Raw genomic sequence first — 18,551 nt, forward strand, 5'->3', positions numbered from 1 at the left:
ATGTGCCCTCTGTGCCCTTAGTCCCTGTCTGGTGTACCGTTCCATATGTGCCTGTGCCTCCATGACAGCCTGGAACATGCGTGCCATTGTCAGACCTGTGGCACATCTGCCAGTGGCATCATGAGCAGGAGTTCTCTGGTGAGAACTCCTGAACATCTGCCTATGTGGTACCCTTCCAGACATCTGGGTATGGCTGCTGTGTTGGGATGCATGTGCCATGGATACCACACTGTCCTGGCCAATGCTGACTGTATGCTGTCCCTCAGCTAAGGGCATTGGTGATGGCTGTATTGGCAGTATGACTGTGTGCATGGATGGGGTGGACACTTGTGTACTGTCGATTGGCGGCCCAGCGACAGACCCTGGAAAACATGCCTGTGCCTCAACACACCTATTTTATTTTTTTTATTTTACATTTGTTGACCAGGATAGTCCGACTGGATGCATGTCCATTTTCAGCAGAGGCCTGGGGAGAAAAGCTCCAAGGGTAAGCAGATACAGCATTACATAATACCAGCATTACATATTACAAACAGACTATTTACAGAGATTACATAAGTAAGCAAGTTAAACAAGTTCCACAGGTTAGAGTTAATCCTGAGCACAAGTCAGGATTAAATTAAATTACACAGTAAACTGGTTAACAGATTTTTACACATTCTAGAGAGAGTTAGCCAGGCTTGAAACATTGACATAGCCAGTTAAGTGACAAATGTTGTTTGAGTCTAGTTTTAAATTGACCTAAGGTGGAAAGTAAGGTAATATCAGCTGGAAGAGAGTTCCAGGATCTACTTACAGAGTTTGCAAAGAGAGATTCACCGGCTGTGTTATTAATTTTGCTAGTCTGAATTAGTAGTTTGTTAGAGGATCGAAGCGGTCCAGGATTGTTATAGGGGGTGATAATATTTTTAAGTGCAGGAGTATTGTCCGGATTATAGAGGATTTTATAGGCCATAATCAGTTGGTTATACTGGATTAGGCTGGGTAATTCAAGCCACCCAAGCTGATTTAGATTGATGCAATGATGTGTCCTAAAAGGCAGCCCAGTGGCAAACCTGGCAATGTGGTTGTAGCAAACTGAGAGTTTGTTAAGGACAGTCTTGTTTAAATTAGAGAGTAGAGGGGATGCATACAGAAGGGTTGAAAGAAGGTTAGAGCGAGCTATGGCAATTTTAGCTGGAGGGGTTAGGAAGGCTTTTATTCTGTAAAGTGACCTTAGTTTTTTATTGATGGTTTTGATAGTTTGGTTAACATGTAGGTCGAAGTTTAGATTATTGTCTATGATGACACCTAATAGTTTTGTAGAGGGGTCAGGTGAGATTATTGTGCCATCATTTGAATTTATGGTAAAGGTGAAAGCGGTAGACCTACGTGTTGGTGAAAATAATGGCATTTTAGTTTTTTTGGGGATTTAGGATCAGATGACGTTCAGAAAGCCAGTTTTCTATTGTATTAAAGGTGGTCTGGCTAGCTGGCCATATCTCTATTGGAGGTGTGGCTGAGCAAATCAGAGTAGAGTCATCAGCATATTGGATACAGCTGACTTTTGGGATGACAATATAAAGGTCGTTAATGAAGATGGAGAACAGCAAGGGCCCTAGTATAGAACCTTGTGGTACTCCAAGGGTGTTAGGTAGAAGGTTAGAGAGTTTGTTCTGCCAGAGGACAGCTTGCTGTTGACCATTCAGGTAGCATTGAAACCATTGAAGGGCTCTAGTATCTAGACAGAATGTTTGCAGGGTGTGGATTAAAAGTTGGTGATCAACCATATCAAATGATTTGGAAAGATTCAAGAAGAGGACTGAGGATATATAATTATTGTTGCGATTATGGTGTTGGTAAAGGCTAGGGGGGCTGAAGTAGTGCTGTGATGAGGACAGAAGCCAAGCTGAGTGTCTGCCATAAGGTGATTCTGGATTAGGTGGTGCATGAGTTGTCTTTGAATATATTTTTCCATAATCTTTGCAAGTGGAGAGAGTATAGCTATTGGCCTATAATTGGAGAATTCAGTAGAGCTGCCTCCTTTGTAAAGTGAGATTACATAGGATATTTTCCAGATGGTGGGAATTTTAGCTTCTACTATGGTTTGATTGATTAGTATTGAGATGGGGTAAGCAATAGCATCAGCTGATTTTTGTCAGTACTCGGCAGGGAGTTGATCAGCAGAAAGTGTAGTGGGTTTTAATTTTTTGATCAAGGTACAGATAAGTGAAGTGGCGACTGGTTGGAAGCTGAATGCGAGTAGGTTTCTAGGAGTGCTACTTTCAGGACCAGGGGAGTTAGGAGGTAGTTGGCTAGCTAGGGCTTGAATTGTCTCAGTAAAGAATCGATTAAAACTGTCAGAAACATCTTCAGGGGTTTTATCAATAGTAGCAGGATTGGAGTTGAAGTTTGTCCAGGATGTAGTAGATTATTTAAACCTGCCCAACACTTCTGAGGGTTATTTTGATTTACTGTCTGCAAATTGCAGTAGTATTGTTTTTTGTCATTTAAAACTGATTTTTTAGTTTTGTTCCTGGATTGCCTGGATTTAATGTGATCTTGGGGGTCTTTAGAAGAACGCCATAAAGCCCATGCTTTGTTTCTAAGGGTAATTTTGAGTTTAGACTCTTTAGAAAGCCATGGTGCAGTTTTTGCCTTGGTTCTCTTTGAACGATCAGGTGCATGCAAATCAAGGATCTCAAGGAATTTGTTGTTAAAGTTTGCTACTGCTTCCTCTAAGGGGAGGTGGTTTAGAATAGACCAATTACATGAGTTTAGTTCTTGTTAGAATTTAGCAGGGTCAAAGTTTATATTGTTTCTAACCTTTCTGAGTAAGGGTTGTTGGGAATTAATGGCTTTGTGCTTAATTACATATGTGAGAAGGTGATCGCTTAGGCCATCAAGGAGGGTACCAGAGGTGTACAGTTGGGGGTGACTATTTATGAGTACCCAGTCAAGTATACTTTCTTTTTGGTTGGGTTTACCTATCCTGGTAGGGGTGGATATAATTTGTGTAAATGCATGCAGGTTAATATGGGTGGTTGAGGATTCTGAGGAACAGGTGCCCCAGTCTATGTTAAAGTCTCCAAGTAGTAGGGTTTCTTGGGGGTAATGACAGGATAGCCAGTGCAGGATATCTTCAAGTGTAGATATATTGTTACCTGGGGGAATGTACATACAGATGATATTAATGCATTTATTTTTATTAAGTTGCAATTTGGTGGCAAGAATCTCCGAGTTATTAATCTGAGGTGGTTGTATTACATCTATGGTGACATTCAACTCAGATTTATAGAGTACAGCTACCCCACCCCCTTCCTCGAAGCACGATCCAGCCTGTGTATGTTGTACCCAGGTGGTAACACTTCATTGTCTTTAGTGTTAGGTTTTAACCAGGTTTCAGATAAACAGAGAATCTCAGGGGATTGGACATCCAGAAGTACATGCAATTCATGTACCTTGTTATTAATGCTTCTAATATTGAGATGACAGGTTAGGAGAGAGTTAGTTTGCCTATTAATTGTAGGTTTGTAGCTTAGATTGCAAGTAGAGGGATTATGTGTATCTGAAGTGGGTGGGCCAGAGTTGGGGTGAATATCACCACCAAGTATTAGGTTGAGTCTATACTTGGTGATGAACTTCAGGAATTTGTTTATTAGTTTGTAGTAGTATTTGGATCTAGAGCTAATGTGCCTGGGGTTGAGATGTTGATACACTGAACAAGATGTTGGATAGGATCTGGTACTGTAAGTATGATTGAAGGTGAGGGGATTTACAGCTGGAGTGATAGTATGGCCTTTTGGGACCTGAAATCCCGTGAGAAACTGGTTTTCATACAAGGTAAGGAGGTATGGTGTGAACAAGAGGGGTAGTAAAGAGGAGTATATCATTATCTGTGATTCAGCTAGTGAGTTAAGGAACTGTTTTACCTGGTGATGCAACACCAAAAGATAGAGTGGTGAGGTAAAGGTACTGGAAGGGGGATGGGAAAATGCCAGATGAAAGCTAATATGTGCTATTAAAATGTAGGTAGAAGAATGGGGGTGGGAGGAATTATCCCAGATGAAAGCAGATAGGATCTAGAAAGTGGAGGAGTGGCTATAGAACTATAAATTTAGAGGTACTGGGGGCGGGAGGAAATTGGGGGCAGGGAGGGGAATGAAGAGAGCCCGAGTGTAGCGAGGGCGAACTTAGCGGGACTATTGCAGTTTACTAGGTTTCCTAAGGTGTCCTAAAGCTATAAGGTAAGTATTATAGCTCTTAATGCAAGAGTCAGCTTACTTAAGTTACAGGGGAAGGAGGCAAACACTCAAGTAGAAATAAAGAGCCCTATGGCTGACCAAAATGGTGACCTGCTTAATTACACAGCACTGTAAGTGAAAGCTTAACAAATGCTTTTTGTGTGCAACCTACTCTGCTTAAATGCTGAGAGAAACTGATTGCAGTCCTGTAGACACCATTTTGTAGGGAATTGTAGAGTTCAATCTGCTTAAATGCTTAGAGAAACTGATTGCAGTCCTGTAGACACCGTTTTGTAGGGAACTGTAGAGTACAATCTGCTTAAATGCTGAGAGAAACTGACCGCAGTCCTGTAGACACCGTTTTGTAGGGAACTGTAGAGTTCAATGTGAGTCACACCAGGTCAGTCAAGGCGGGAAGAGAAAGAGAAATCCTAAGCACCTAGATTTGAAAATGATGCCTGCCTATCATCATCATCACTATTTTGCTCAGTGACATTGGTTTTCCCGCTGCATTCAACCAGCCCAAAGTCAGCACCTGTGAGAGGAAGACAGGAAACACACTTTACGACCTGTACATGATGTCGGCACACATGCACACATGAACAAATGCACACATGCACACATGAACACATGCACACATGAACACATGCACATGCACACATGAACACATGCACACATGAACACATGAACACGTGAACACATGCACGCATGAACACATAAACACATGCACATATGCGCACATGAACACATGCACACATGAACACATGCACACATGCACACATGAACACATGAACACATGGACACATGCACACATGAGCACATGCACACATGAACACATGAACACATGAACACATGCACACATGAACACATGAACACATGAACACATGCACACATGAACACATGAACACATGCACACATGAACACATGAACACATGCACACATGAACACATGCACACATGCACACATGAATACATGAACACATGAACACATGAACACATGCATACATGCACACATGTACACATGCACACATGAACACATGCACACATGAACACATGCACACATGCATACAAATGCACTCCTCACACATGCACACATGCACACACACACATGCACACACACACACACACACACACACACACACACACACACACACACACACACCACCAGCAATTCAGAACATACTCAATAGCGGGTGATGGTGGGGTACAGTATCACAAGGCAAACAGTTATATCACACGTGTCAGCATGCAGGACATGTGTTGCTCAACAGCATGCAGTGTGGGTGTAGACAGCCCTTGCTAATAACAGTATACATGGCTTTGATGCATGTGTGTTGTTGTTCAGTGATCAGCCTCACCCTGGAACGCAATGTTTACATGGACACAACATTGCTGTGCAAGTATTAAAAGCTCTGCAATGTCTTGTGCACCATCACTCACAGGTATACATACCATGGCTGGATGTGTCTCTGTGTTTCACATAGATATCCATTTCTGATTAGTGTGTCTGTGTCTTTAGCAGATGATTGTGGACACAGGTTTAGCACATGCATGAGTGGTGCATGTATACCTGATGGAATACCATTGCTCAACATAGCCATTGTACAGTGGTTATGGTGAGTGTAGGACATATTGTGGACATGCCAGTGCCAGCCATGACATGGCATGCTACAACACAACTGCAACGTTAAACTTCACACATACACAGTGTGTGTCATGTGACCTAGACACTCTATAGCATTACATGACATATATGTGTCACTTTGTACAAATGGTGATTGCTATGCATAATGTGTATCGGTGCATATGTTTGCACACACACAACATTGAGGTGCATAGCAGTTAATGCTATGTGTGGTACTGTGGTCACTGTAACTGGATGGAGTGTAGTACCATGAGCCATCATCATGCAGCATCATGTGGTCACTCAAGGCTACTAATATGTGCCAGACCGGCACATACCATGCTGTACTGGAATTGCAGTACCTTGGCTACATTCACCATTTCACAGCCACTTGTTACATGGGTTTGTATGGTGCCCAATAGGGGGCACTGCCTAACATGAATGTGTTATGTGTTGAAGAGTGTTGCACAGCCACATGAGAGGCATCTACCCCTCAGGTATATCATGTGTGCTGTGTGGATGACATTTGGGATACTGGAGTCTGACCTTACAGCGGGTGTCTGAATATGCCATGTGTAGCATGTTAACGTGTACTGTGTATGAGAAAGTTGTGTATGTTGTGTGCATGTGTATCGACTCTGCCTATCCAATGTCCACTACAGTGTTGCCACAATTGGGTGGGATGCTCTGTGTATTGTATGTGTTTTAGTCAGCTACCCACGTTACTGGGATGTGCATAGTCTCACAGCAAACATGCACAGCATGCATTATGCGTAGGTGTGATACATGTACATGGCCTACTCCTCATCTATGACATGCACATATAATTAGCAATTTTAAATGTAGAACACACTCACCAGCATGGGTCTGCTGCCTTGCTGTCACACCAGAGGGACCTACAAGGATATGAGACAGTTTGTCAGTGGCAACAACTGTGGCATTGCTACTGTGTGTTTGCAATGTTACAGTAGTACAACGCTTGACAGTCACAGGCCTACAGATCATATTCATAATTATTAGTATTGCACAGCACTAGGCACCACATCTTCTAACTACACAGTACACATCTCACATAAGCATGCTCTAACAATAGAGGTAACAGTAGTCTACAGCTATGCCATGTTACCTGCATGCTCCATGTCAACTTGCTGTGTGGCCCCGGCCTCCATGATGATACATGTTAGTTGTTGTTGTTATTGGCCAGGAGCCACCTGGCTCAGGAGCAGCTCCTCCACTCTGGTGAGGGGAGGATGGATGGCTACCCCACCACCTGTGGCAAGCTGTTGTCCATGGATATCAGACGCACGCTGCCGGGCATGTCTAATTAAATCACTGCAATGATGGCGTACCTGCTCATATATCCGGTTATGCATGCCTATGTCATTTACCCTACAGACAAGGTCTTGCCACAGTGCAGTCCGCTCATGCTGGTCCTGGCTGGTTCTGGAGAACAGCAGGGCATACTGCTGCACCAGGTTTTTTGTTATTATTTCCTCCTCTGCCGGGCTATAGCTGGGGTTACGATGGTGGAACTTGACCCTGGAAGACATTGAAACAATATGTGTGAGCAAGTCATGTGGCACACTTAACATTCTAAAGTACAGATATCAAAAAACTGCCATATATAGCAACCTATTGGCTGTCACAGGATACACACTTTCAATACCACATATCAGTGCTCAGCCCACAACTGCCTGACAGTGCCTGGCACACCCCATATATTGAACCATGTTTTGCACAGCAACAAAGATAAACCAGTATGTAAGACTATAAACAGTACATAGCACACTATATGTGACACAATGCACCACCTAACCACAGGAGGTATATATCAAGCTAATGCATCAAGAAATATGTAATCCATTGCAATGATTGTACAGTCCAGTTACAGTATTACCAGTATACCACACTAGTCGTTGATGGCAAATCCCTACCTAACAAATGTGCACATTTGTTAATATAGGTGGCATACTGCTATACTACACTATACATGTTGCTAGATACGCCCCTATATCTTGTAACACACATATGACCGAGTCCATGGTACAGGCATACCCACACACATCAGACATACATACCAGACACAAAAGTATGGCAACCCAGATGACCTTTACCTGTGTACCATACAGTACTGTGTTTCACTAGTTACGCAAACTTATGCCTGAGGTATGTAATCTGTGAGGACTACGGGGAACACACATAACAGTGGTTCCAAGAAATATGGACATACACCATACTGTGCTGTTTAGGCATACAGCTTCAGGTAGTACTACAGTTCATACAGGAGTTGTATTCACCAGCAGTAACACTCAATAAGCATACATGTACTGCTTTAGCCTACAATGGGACACCCCAGTCGACACCAAGGGACTACGACAGACCATATGGCGTACTGCTTTTTCCGCCTAACAATTGCATACACATCTTTTGCTAGGATCACAGCTAGGACACATAATACCATGACAGAAACAGTTTCCCAGTAAGCTATCACACATATACAGAACACCGATACATTCACCAACACATTCACCAGCACATTCAGTCAACCTCACATAGCAATTATTGCAACAAGTACATGTGGGTGTGTATCGCTTCATAGGTAGGTAATATGCTATTGGCTCTAGGGCCTATAGAGGTCTAGCCATACTCTACCCTGGCCTTTGACACACAGGTAATTACGTTTCACGTGGCCCTGACAAGCAGAGCCACAGAGGTGATTCCAGGGGTGTATTTCCTATCTCCCATACAATCATCAGGATTATTTCTGATGACTGCTAATTAGGAACTTTGTTTGCTATTGATAGGTGGTTTGTTCCAGAGTATGGGATGTCTCTGAGATAGGAATCTATCCCTCCAGCATGTGCTGTTTATTGAGGTCACAAGGTTTAGGTTCCCTAGAGTGTGTAGCTCATAGGGATTGTGATCTGTTTATGTGGAGCATGTCCAACAGCTGTGGGTTTTGACATAGCCTGGTATGTTAGGCAGAGGTCACCTCTGGGTAGGCGGTATGTGACACAGTCTAGCTGTGTGTTTGTGAGACTGTCTGCATAGGGCATCTGTTTGAGGCCGGTATTACTCTTTGTGAGGTATGTCTGTGTCATTTCCAGTTGCTATAGATGTCTTGTGAGGTACATACCACATGGGGCATTGTACTCTATAATGGGCTTTATGTGTGATGAGTAGAGAGGAACACTGACCTATATTTCCCTGGATGGCACACCTTTTGTGATAATGTGTGCCATGTAGACAGATGACAAGACTAGTGTGGCACCATGATTATCAGAGGGGAGACTACTGTCCACCTGTGTCCCATGGTCTCTCATTACACCTTCGGTGTTTAGTAGACTACCACCTATGTGTTAGTTAATGGGTACAGAGTTTTTGCAAGAAGGGATGTCAAAGCAGTTTCAACATTGAACTTGAGTCCATGGCTTTGTCACCAGGCATCTGTTGCAGTAAATATGTCCCTGTCTCCCTCCCTCTCTCTCTCTCTCTATATATATATATATATATATATATATATATATATATATATATATATATATATACATATATACATATATATATATATATATATATATATATATATATATATATATATATATATATATATATATATATATATATATATATATATATATATATATATATATATATATATATATATATATATATATATATATATATATATATATATATATATATATATATATATATATACACACACACACACACACACACACACATACATACAAACATCCATTGGTGTGCATATAGATATACATGTAGGCACATATACAGTCCACCTTTCATGGTGGGGATATCACTTATGTGAAGGTTGTGAGGTATACAGTTATGTCATAATATTGCACAGTGTTGTGCGGAATGCATTGAAAGTGTTCTCAGCCCATGTAGCTTTAGCAGGCCTCACTGGCTGCAACCCTGCAAACCTGACGAATCATACCCACAGCGTTTAACCACCACATATCATATACCAGCACTTTATGCTGTCTTGTTTGCCACACACTACAACCTACATAGAAATATGCACATAACAACCTTCAACAACATATATATGCCCACCCTTCACAAACAGTTGCAGTATGTCCCTTGCTCTATGCACATGTACAGATGCTAATATATCTGACACAGACAGATCTCTCCATATGTGTGTGCCATACATGCACAAGGTCCACACTTTTGTAAGTTTGTGTACCTCACAGCTGACCTGTTGGTCCTTGATGCAACATGAACAGGTGTCACATGTGAGCACAAAATAATATTAGAGGGTGTGTATATATATATATATATATATATATATATATATATATATATATATATATATATATATATATATGTATAGCTGCAAATGCTAGATTAGCATACTAGCCTGGTACAGCTGTTGCCAATGCTAAGCTACACATTAATATGACTATCATGCATTTGTTACTCTGTCACATGCATGTTTATGTAACCGTATGCGCTACTCCCCCAAACAGACATTGTACACACTACTGTACAGAACACAGTTAACATGGATCAGATGTTTGACATTTAATGCTGAACTACATATGTCACAGTCATATCCCACTGCACACAGCTACACACTGATTTCTCCATGCCAGTAGTTATGCAAGGCATCTGTGCATAGATACGTACTGCTGCCACATATGGATGATTCAAACTATGAGAGTACTCTTCATAAACATCTACTACATGTCAGTAAATATATAGCTGTTACACACCTTTCCTTTGTATGTGTTCGTATTTTTTGTTTCCGTGTGTTTACTGATAGATGTATTTAATATATCTCAGTAATGTTTTTAGATATATTTATCTTTTTTCAATATAACTTTTTTTTCAATATATTATTTATTTTTCAATATATTAAGTTTTTTTTACAATATATATTTTTTCAGTATATATATTTTCTGATATTTTTTTTTTCAATATATATCTTTTTTTTCAATATGTTTGTTAGTTTTCTATATATATATATATATATATATATATATATATATATATATATATATATATATATATATTTTCAAATATATTATTTTTCAATATATTTGTTTTTGTCTAAATATTTTTTTCAATATATTATTTTCTTTTTTCTTTTTTTCTTTCAATATATAACTTCTTCTTTTGATATATATATATATATATATATATATATTTGTTCTGCAGCTGTTGTCTGCATCCGCGTCACTCTCTCTCTCTCTCTCGCTCTCTCTCTCTCTCTCTCTCCCCTTTCATAGCCTCAATGAAATGATTGCATGTGTGGACAGCAAGTACAGCCTGCTTTTATGGGTATCTGCACATGTGCATGTGATGGCCTCTACACCAATTGGTGGCCACCATTTGGCAATTGCATGCAGCCTGCTGTGTGGTACTTGCAGTACTCACTGTCATAGCAACCCAATGCTATAAATTGCTAAGTCAGGTAGGTGTAGCCCTTTCAGCTTTCCGAAGTGGGGACCATGCTTGTTTGCTGTGGACACCGTTGTGTAAGTCAGAAGGTTGGTATAGTTCTTATGACTGATGCTAGGGGTGTAGCCAGTGATTTGAATGTTGTACTTAGACCTGAATGTTGCCACTTCCAGTACACAGTTGACAGTGTAGATTTGTACTCACCCCTACAAATGCTAACACAAGATACATGGGAGTATGTAGATTCTTTTCTACTTATACAATTTGCTGCCATACATACGTGGTTATTGAGATGTTTTCATTTGGCACATGAACTGTTTGTGAACTGCTATACTGTGGATATTAATGTACTCATTTCTGCACAGTTTGTGTTTCTTTTTGTTGACATTAGCACAGGATGCTCATGAAAACTGGACAATTCCAGTACTGAGTATGCCTACCTACATCCTTGCTGGACCTTGAACACAGGCATTTTGTACATTTGGGTGGGTATTGTCCTTCTATGATACTGTATGGGGGTTGTAAAGTGCTGCTGTAACATTATTTACTGCTAAAATGGCTGGTTCTGTTATCACAGTCATGTAATGCTATTCCACAACAACTGCTGGTAAAGTTCCACAGAACAGGTTTTGTGTTATGACATTCCTATCTTACCTTTACATTCACTCCTTCTGATGCATGATATATATATTTCAGCAACAACCTGCTGTATATCTACTGTGGCTTAGTGGTACTTCATACAGTGTAGTTTGTCCAAGGTCCGGGGTTCGAGACTAACATTGATGTTTTATTTTGCTGCTGAGCAGAACAAGGCCCCTCACATGCAGGGTGACAAAGGCACTTTTAAGCAGTTGTAAGTGGGTTTGCGTGGGTTGGCACAATACTTAGCAATACTTAGCTAAGTGCACACAGGCGCACACTCGCGCAAACCCGCTAACTATTGCTTAAAAGTGCTTACTCCCACTACCCCCCGCGCTCATTTCTTCGAAAGAAAAGAACATGGGGAGATAGGAAAGTGGTGAAAAATGGGCACAAAGAGGGAAAGACAGTAGGGAAAACAGCTTGGGATGTGCAGGATGGGTGTAGGGAAGATCCATAGGTGCCCATTTTTTTTAAAAGCAACAGCTGTACATATACTAATAATTTGGATGGAAATTTGAAACCTTCCACCCCTGAGAGAGGGGTGAGGACAAAGAAGTATGTTGTACTGCCAATTAAATTTCAGTTTATGTGTCCAGCAGACATGTGTGCAAAATGGCAGCTATGTATGGGGCGTAAATTTTTTGTGGGAGCAGATTGCCCTTTTTTTTTCAGGTGAGAATGGAATGTGGGGTAGGGGAAGTAGGTATATTTGGGATGGTAGGTTGGGGAGGTAAACAGACAAGACAAACTAGACGCATACAGGGGTGGAATATGACACATGGGGTGGGTGAACACCATTGACGGGGAAGGGTGTTTGGAAATCACAAGCCCATGAGCCCACAGATGGCAACAGTGGAACTGAGATCCCCACCCATGGGCAGTCACCACTGCACCTTCACAGCCAAGAGGGTGGCTGTGCTGGGGGCTGCGTAGGAGGGGCAGGCTCACCCGAGAGTCATGCCACTCTTGCCTCGAGCTGGCGTAGAGGATCAGCGACTGAACACTCAATCTCCCTACACACCACAGCCCAGACCATTCGGAGGGTGATAGGTGGCCCTCCTACGGCCACACTTGCATGGGGGGGATGAGCCCCATCCCCTGCAGAGCTTCCACCCAAAGGTGGCACAGGACCAATGGAGGAGGAGGTCTCAGGCTGGGCACTGGACCTGCTGGTGCCAGGTGACATCGCCAGCTGAGGTGGGACAGGTGGGTCCGCTGGGACCGGCCTTCCCATACGTTCTATGTTTAGGAGGATTTAATGACAATATGGGTTAGTAATAGCCAACAGCATTCCAATTTAGTTGTAACAGCATACAGTAGTATTTCCATTAACCCAACACACCAGAGTTCCAACAGTTGAACAGCAAGCATAACACATGCATATATAGAACAGTGGACATTCCAACAGCATATAGGATTGATTGGAGGCAACAGGCCACCAAGATTGTGGTATGTGAACAGGGCACATGCATCAAAGTAAATGCAGATATTTATAAACTAATAGGACATGTGTCCCAACAAATGTTATGAGATTAGACATACCCATTGAGGTGTGGAATTGCATTGTTTATGCACATACAGTAGGGTGTAAAAAGATACCTCCATTAACAACTTATATATACTTGTAGTTTACACTACATTCCTATTGACTGCGGTTATATATCCCCTACATGTATTATTACACTGGGCAATGTCTGTTAAATTGTAAAATGGGTTTTGCTAGTTCTTGATATACTTGACCTGTATCTGACATACAAACTGTCCTGGATGCAGATGTTACTGCTACATATTTATATATTTTATTTATATTTATATATCTACATGTCTGTATGTGTTCAGGTGACATTATCAGGTATATGTTGACAGCCCCCTACATTTCTAGCAGCACACTGACATTTCTGGGGAACAGAATAACAAGCTACTCATGTGCCAGATGAACCTGTACATGCCGGCCATGAACTGACAGTTGGGGACCGTATATATGCTTAACAGCTACTGGCACTCCTTTCATCCACTTTATATGGGCCTACCCATGTGTGGGTTGACTGCACTTACTTCAGCAGTACTATTTCTATAATGCAAGGGTGCAACAACATATCAAAGAAAGTGAAACGGACACACTCCAGGAATTATACCTTTATTAATTAAATTACACACTTTTCTAGTGGCTCTCTCATTTATTTGATATATCAGTGCATGCAGAGGTCTTTTATTCAAGGCATATTATACCTTTATTAATGGGTTACAACACCTTTTCATGCTGTCTCACTTATTTTATATAACAGTACATGCAGAGAAGTTATTCAACACTCATTATACCTTTATTAATGGGTTACAACACTCTTTTTCAGGCTCTCTCACGTCTTTTATATGATAACACATGCAGAATAATTACTAACCTGCCTGCTGCCACAGCCTTAGCAGCCTATCTGCATAGGCTTTCTGATTCGCAGCATGGACACCTGCAGCTGTGAAGTAAATGAAGGGATATTGAGACATACCTATCCATAACATGGACTACTGTAGCAATTCTTACATACTTCATTCCATGGCTACATACTCAGTAGTGGGGCATTTTCCATTTGATGGGCCTCCTGTATCCACTGGTTCAGTCAGTCCTCCTTGCATCTCTTCAGGTCTGAGAAGTGGTGTCTGACCTGCTCACCAGTCCGAGGGATGCCTGTGGCACTGGTGAGATCATGTGCTAGACGGTTCCAGGCTTCCGCTTTGTACTCAGTGCCCTGAAGCTGGCCCTGCAGGAGTCTTCCATCATGATGATGGACGAGGAGCCAAACCATTACTTTTGACTCCTCAATGCCCCACCGTTGCGCTCGAAAATGAGAGCCCTTTCCAACACTGGCCATACTGTCTGCAGATGGGAGCTACAACCAGTTATGGAAATTATTCCCACCTATGGAGCTTAAATATACCTCATTTCCCACACTTATTTGTGATTGGCCGGTTTTGAAAATTCTCAGCTAAAAGCAAACCTGCTTAGCAATGGGTAAACTTCCATTGATATATATGAGTGTGTTGGAAATGCATCTATATTTAAAGCTGTCATGGCTTAGTGGTTTAGAACTGTGATTATAGTGCACAGTATCCCGGGTTCGAGGCCTGCCATTGCTTTTTATTTTACTACTGGCCAGACCGGCATGGAGGTGTGGCTGTGTTTAGCCGACTTTGCTCAACTTTACCCAACGTTGCTCGACGTTGCTGTACGTTGCTCTACACTGCCCGACACTGCCCAACGTTGGCTGACGCTGTGCTAGTTAGCGAGGTGCGCAGCTCTACGCAAACATGTTTTGTTTGCGCTAGTTGGCACGATGCGCAGCTCTACCCCAAACTATTGCGCTAGTTAAAGCAGTGCTCAGCTATGAGCAATTGTACTTAACTGTGCTTAATACTAGTAAACTTTGCTTAGTAGTGTTTCACATTGCTTAAGATAAGTTACTTATGCATTTATCAGTATGCATGACCATTCCACATTCATATATATATATATATATATATATATATATATATATATATATATATATATATATATATATATTAAATATCGTTCACTAACACATAGGCCATTTCAATGCATTTTACTGAGATTTTAAAGGTAAATGTCAGGAATTCTATTTATGCACACATTTCTGACAGAAAATAGGTAGGGGAGTGGCAGGACTCAAACCGGGAATGTCTCTTCCTTGTGCGAGGGCTCTACCACTATGCTATTGTTATTTGGCTTAATTTGCATATAAATAGTTTATTATCTTCTTCGATGTCTACACTGCTACCTGTAGCTAAGCAATTGGCAAACCCGTACATAGACGCGCAAATATGGGCAGCTATATCTGGAATAATAAAAAAAGGAAACCTTTACATTTTAAACTTGTACAGGGATTTAGAATGTGGGGGAGTGTAGTGTTGGGTATGTGGACATTTGAGCGGACTCGCTCATTTCAGTTGACATTTGCAGTTTAGGCACTTGCTGGGTCGTGGCTATTTGGACTGCTCGGCAGTCTGACATGACCCCTGCACTCGTGCACGCTCCGTGTAAGCCTTAGAGTTGAGTCAGTGTGCCCTCATGAATATGCATGACACGCGGACGTCATACCCTTACACTGCAGTTTCCGTGTAAGACTTAGTTAGTCTTACACGGAGGATTAGTGAATCCCGGCCAGTATTTAAATAATATTCCAAATATCCAGACTGAGGCTAAATATCAATACAGCTGTGTCTGACAGTCATATAAGCTTTGAGATGAAATTTTCTAATACTGTGTATATAGTATGGTTTCAGAATTATTAATGATAATTTGAGCCACAATATTTGATGTCTAGAGGCATCAGTATGATGTAATGAGAGAAATGCCTGGAGGGGTCACTAGGGTGAAACAAGCTAAAATACCCCCTCTATTTCTGGATTTTGTGCATATCATGTATTTAGATTTATAGGGAAATGAATAAGGAAGTCAGTTTTGGTCATGGACCACTTCACATCTGTATACCAAGGTTTAGCACCTATCATATCTTCAGTACCCTGGGTGACAGTAGAGGAGTATATCTGTATTTGTCAGGAATAACATCATTTCATAACTTTACCCTGGAGCTGCCCAAGTTCCATATCACAGAGAACAAATTCAACTACTGCTTTATTTCTAGCTATAGATACCCATCAGTCACCCCCCCCACAATATCATAGAAATTACATTAACACCATTGATACATAAAATATCAAACCAAATAACTTCCTTCTAGTGGACTTTAATTACCCAAGCATTGACTGGCACACTTAAAAATGGACATTGTCAGCATATTTGTCAATACACATATGAAGAAACAAATTGTAAAGTGTAGATCAATATGTGTGTATATACCTTTAATTAGATATCCAAGGGATTGCACAAGTGTCTAAATACTGAGCACGTGCAGGCTAGACTGCCATTTTGTAGTTAGCTGTTGAGATGTAAGCATGTATGTATGAAAGGTCTGTCTGTTAACTAGTTTGTTCATATTTAATGATGCTGCTATCCATCCTGGTGTGTTTCTATGCATTAAAGCATCTAAACAAAAACCCCAGCCTTCTTGTCATGTGTTAGAGATGAACAAGTAACATGGTGTCAGACACGGCATGTCTAAAGGGCATGGAGTTAGAACTGGCATATCTAAAGGGCATGAAGTTAGAGGCAGCATGGCTAAAATGACTTAAAATACTTGCTTAGAACTTGGGGAATATACAGCAGTGAATCATCCCTAAAATGAGCAAACTTTGCAAAAAAGGTCAGAAAAGAATTTCAAATATTAAACTTGCTCATCACTATTGCTTTTTTGCATAATATGAAACGAGGCATACAGAACATTCTAAATGATATTCGCATAAACCGATATACACAATATTGATAAAAATATTTAAATTAATATGGAAAATGTTTTGAAATAAAGTCTGAATTACGTAAAATGAATAAAATAAATGGAAAAGACTGCATTTTTGCAAAGCATGTATTTTTCGTATTAAGCAAAGATATCCAAGTTATCAGAAGTGTATAAGGTATTTGCATGTTTGTGCAGTGCTATAGTACAGTTATTTCACAAAGTACAGCCATTACAAGGCACATTTCTCAGAGTACAGTCATTACAGAGCATATTTCACAAATTAAAGTATTTTGAAGAGTTTATTGTGCATTTGAATGTTGTTACAAGCTCACAGCACTATTTGTTCATACATAATTACAAGGGCCATATTTTCAATGTGTTTGTGTATACTTTGTGAGCATGGCAGATGGAGTTCGAAAACGAAGTGCACTTGTGTTTAACAGTAATATTGCTGAGAACTGGAAAGTGTTTGAGCAAGAGTACGACATTTTCATACATGCTACATTTTCTGTTAAAGATGACAGGGCAAAGGCATTTATTCTTAATTTAGCTGGGTCAGATGCCACAGAAAGGCTGAATCAAGGGAGGACCCAGAGTGCTTAAAATGTAAATTTAGAGAAATGTTTAACCCCCAGACAAGTGCTACAATTGAAAGGCACTTATTTTACACAAGGGATCAAAAGCCTGGTGAAACTTTTGCAGCATTTATAACTGACCTGAGAAATAAAGCTAAAACGTGCAGATTTGGTGACTTAAGGGATGAGTTTGTAAAAGACAGACTTATGTGTGGTGTAAAAGATGATGCTGTGAGAAAGATTTTGTTTTGTGACAGCGATTTAACTTTGAATAAGGCCATTGAAATTTGTCAGATATATGAGCTAACAGAAAAGCACACAAATATGCTTACAAATGAGAATAGCTCTAGAAGGCACAGTGAAAAAGCTCATGTTGATAGTATGAAGCATGTGGTAACAGAAACAGGCCCAAGCACATGGCAGCAACTGTAACCCCTGCAGCACTTACTGGTAAACCCTAGAACTTTCCAGCAAAATCCACAGTTTGTACAGTCTCAGTGAAGCATAAGAGTGAGTCAGCAAACTCAAAGTATGGGCTCCAACCCAGTTTCTTTGGCAATTGTTGTAACTGTGGTTGAAGTCATGAATCTAAACGGGAGAAATGTTTAGCTTTTCATCAGCAATGCCACAAATGTAATAAATGGAATAATTTCAAAAGGTTTTGTAAATCAAGAGGCCCACATTCTATT

Source organism: Protopterus annectens, chromosome 1.part0, assembly GCF_019279795.1.
Source record: "Protopterus annectens isolate FY-2018-M chromosome 1.part0, PAN1.0, whole genome shotgun sequence".
In the NCBI taxonomy this organism is placed as follows: domain Eukaryota; kingdom Metazoa; phylum Chordata; order Ceratodontiformes; family Protopteridae; genus Protopterus; species Protopterus annectens.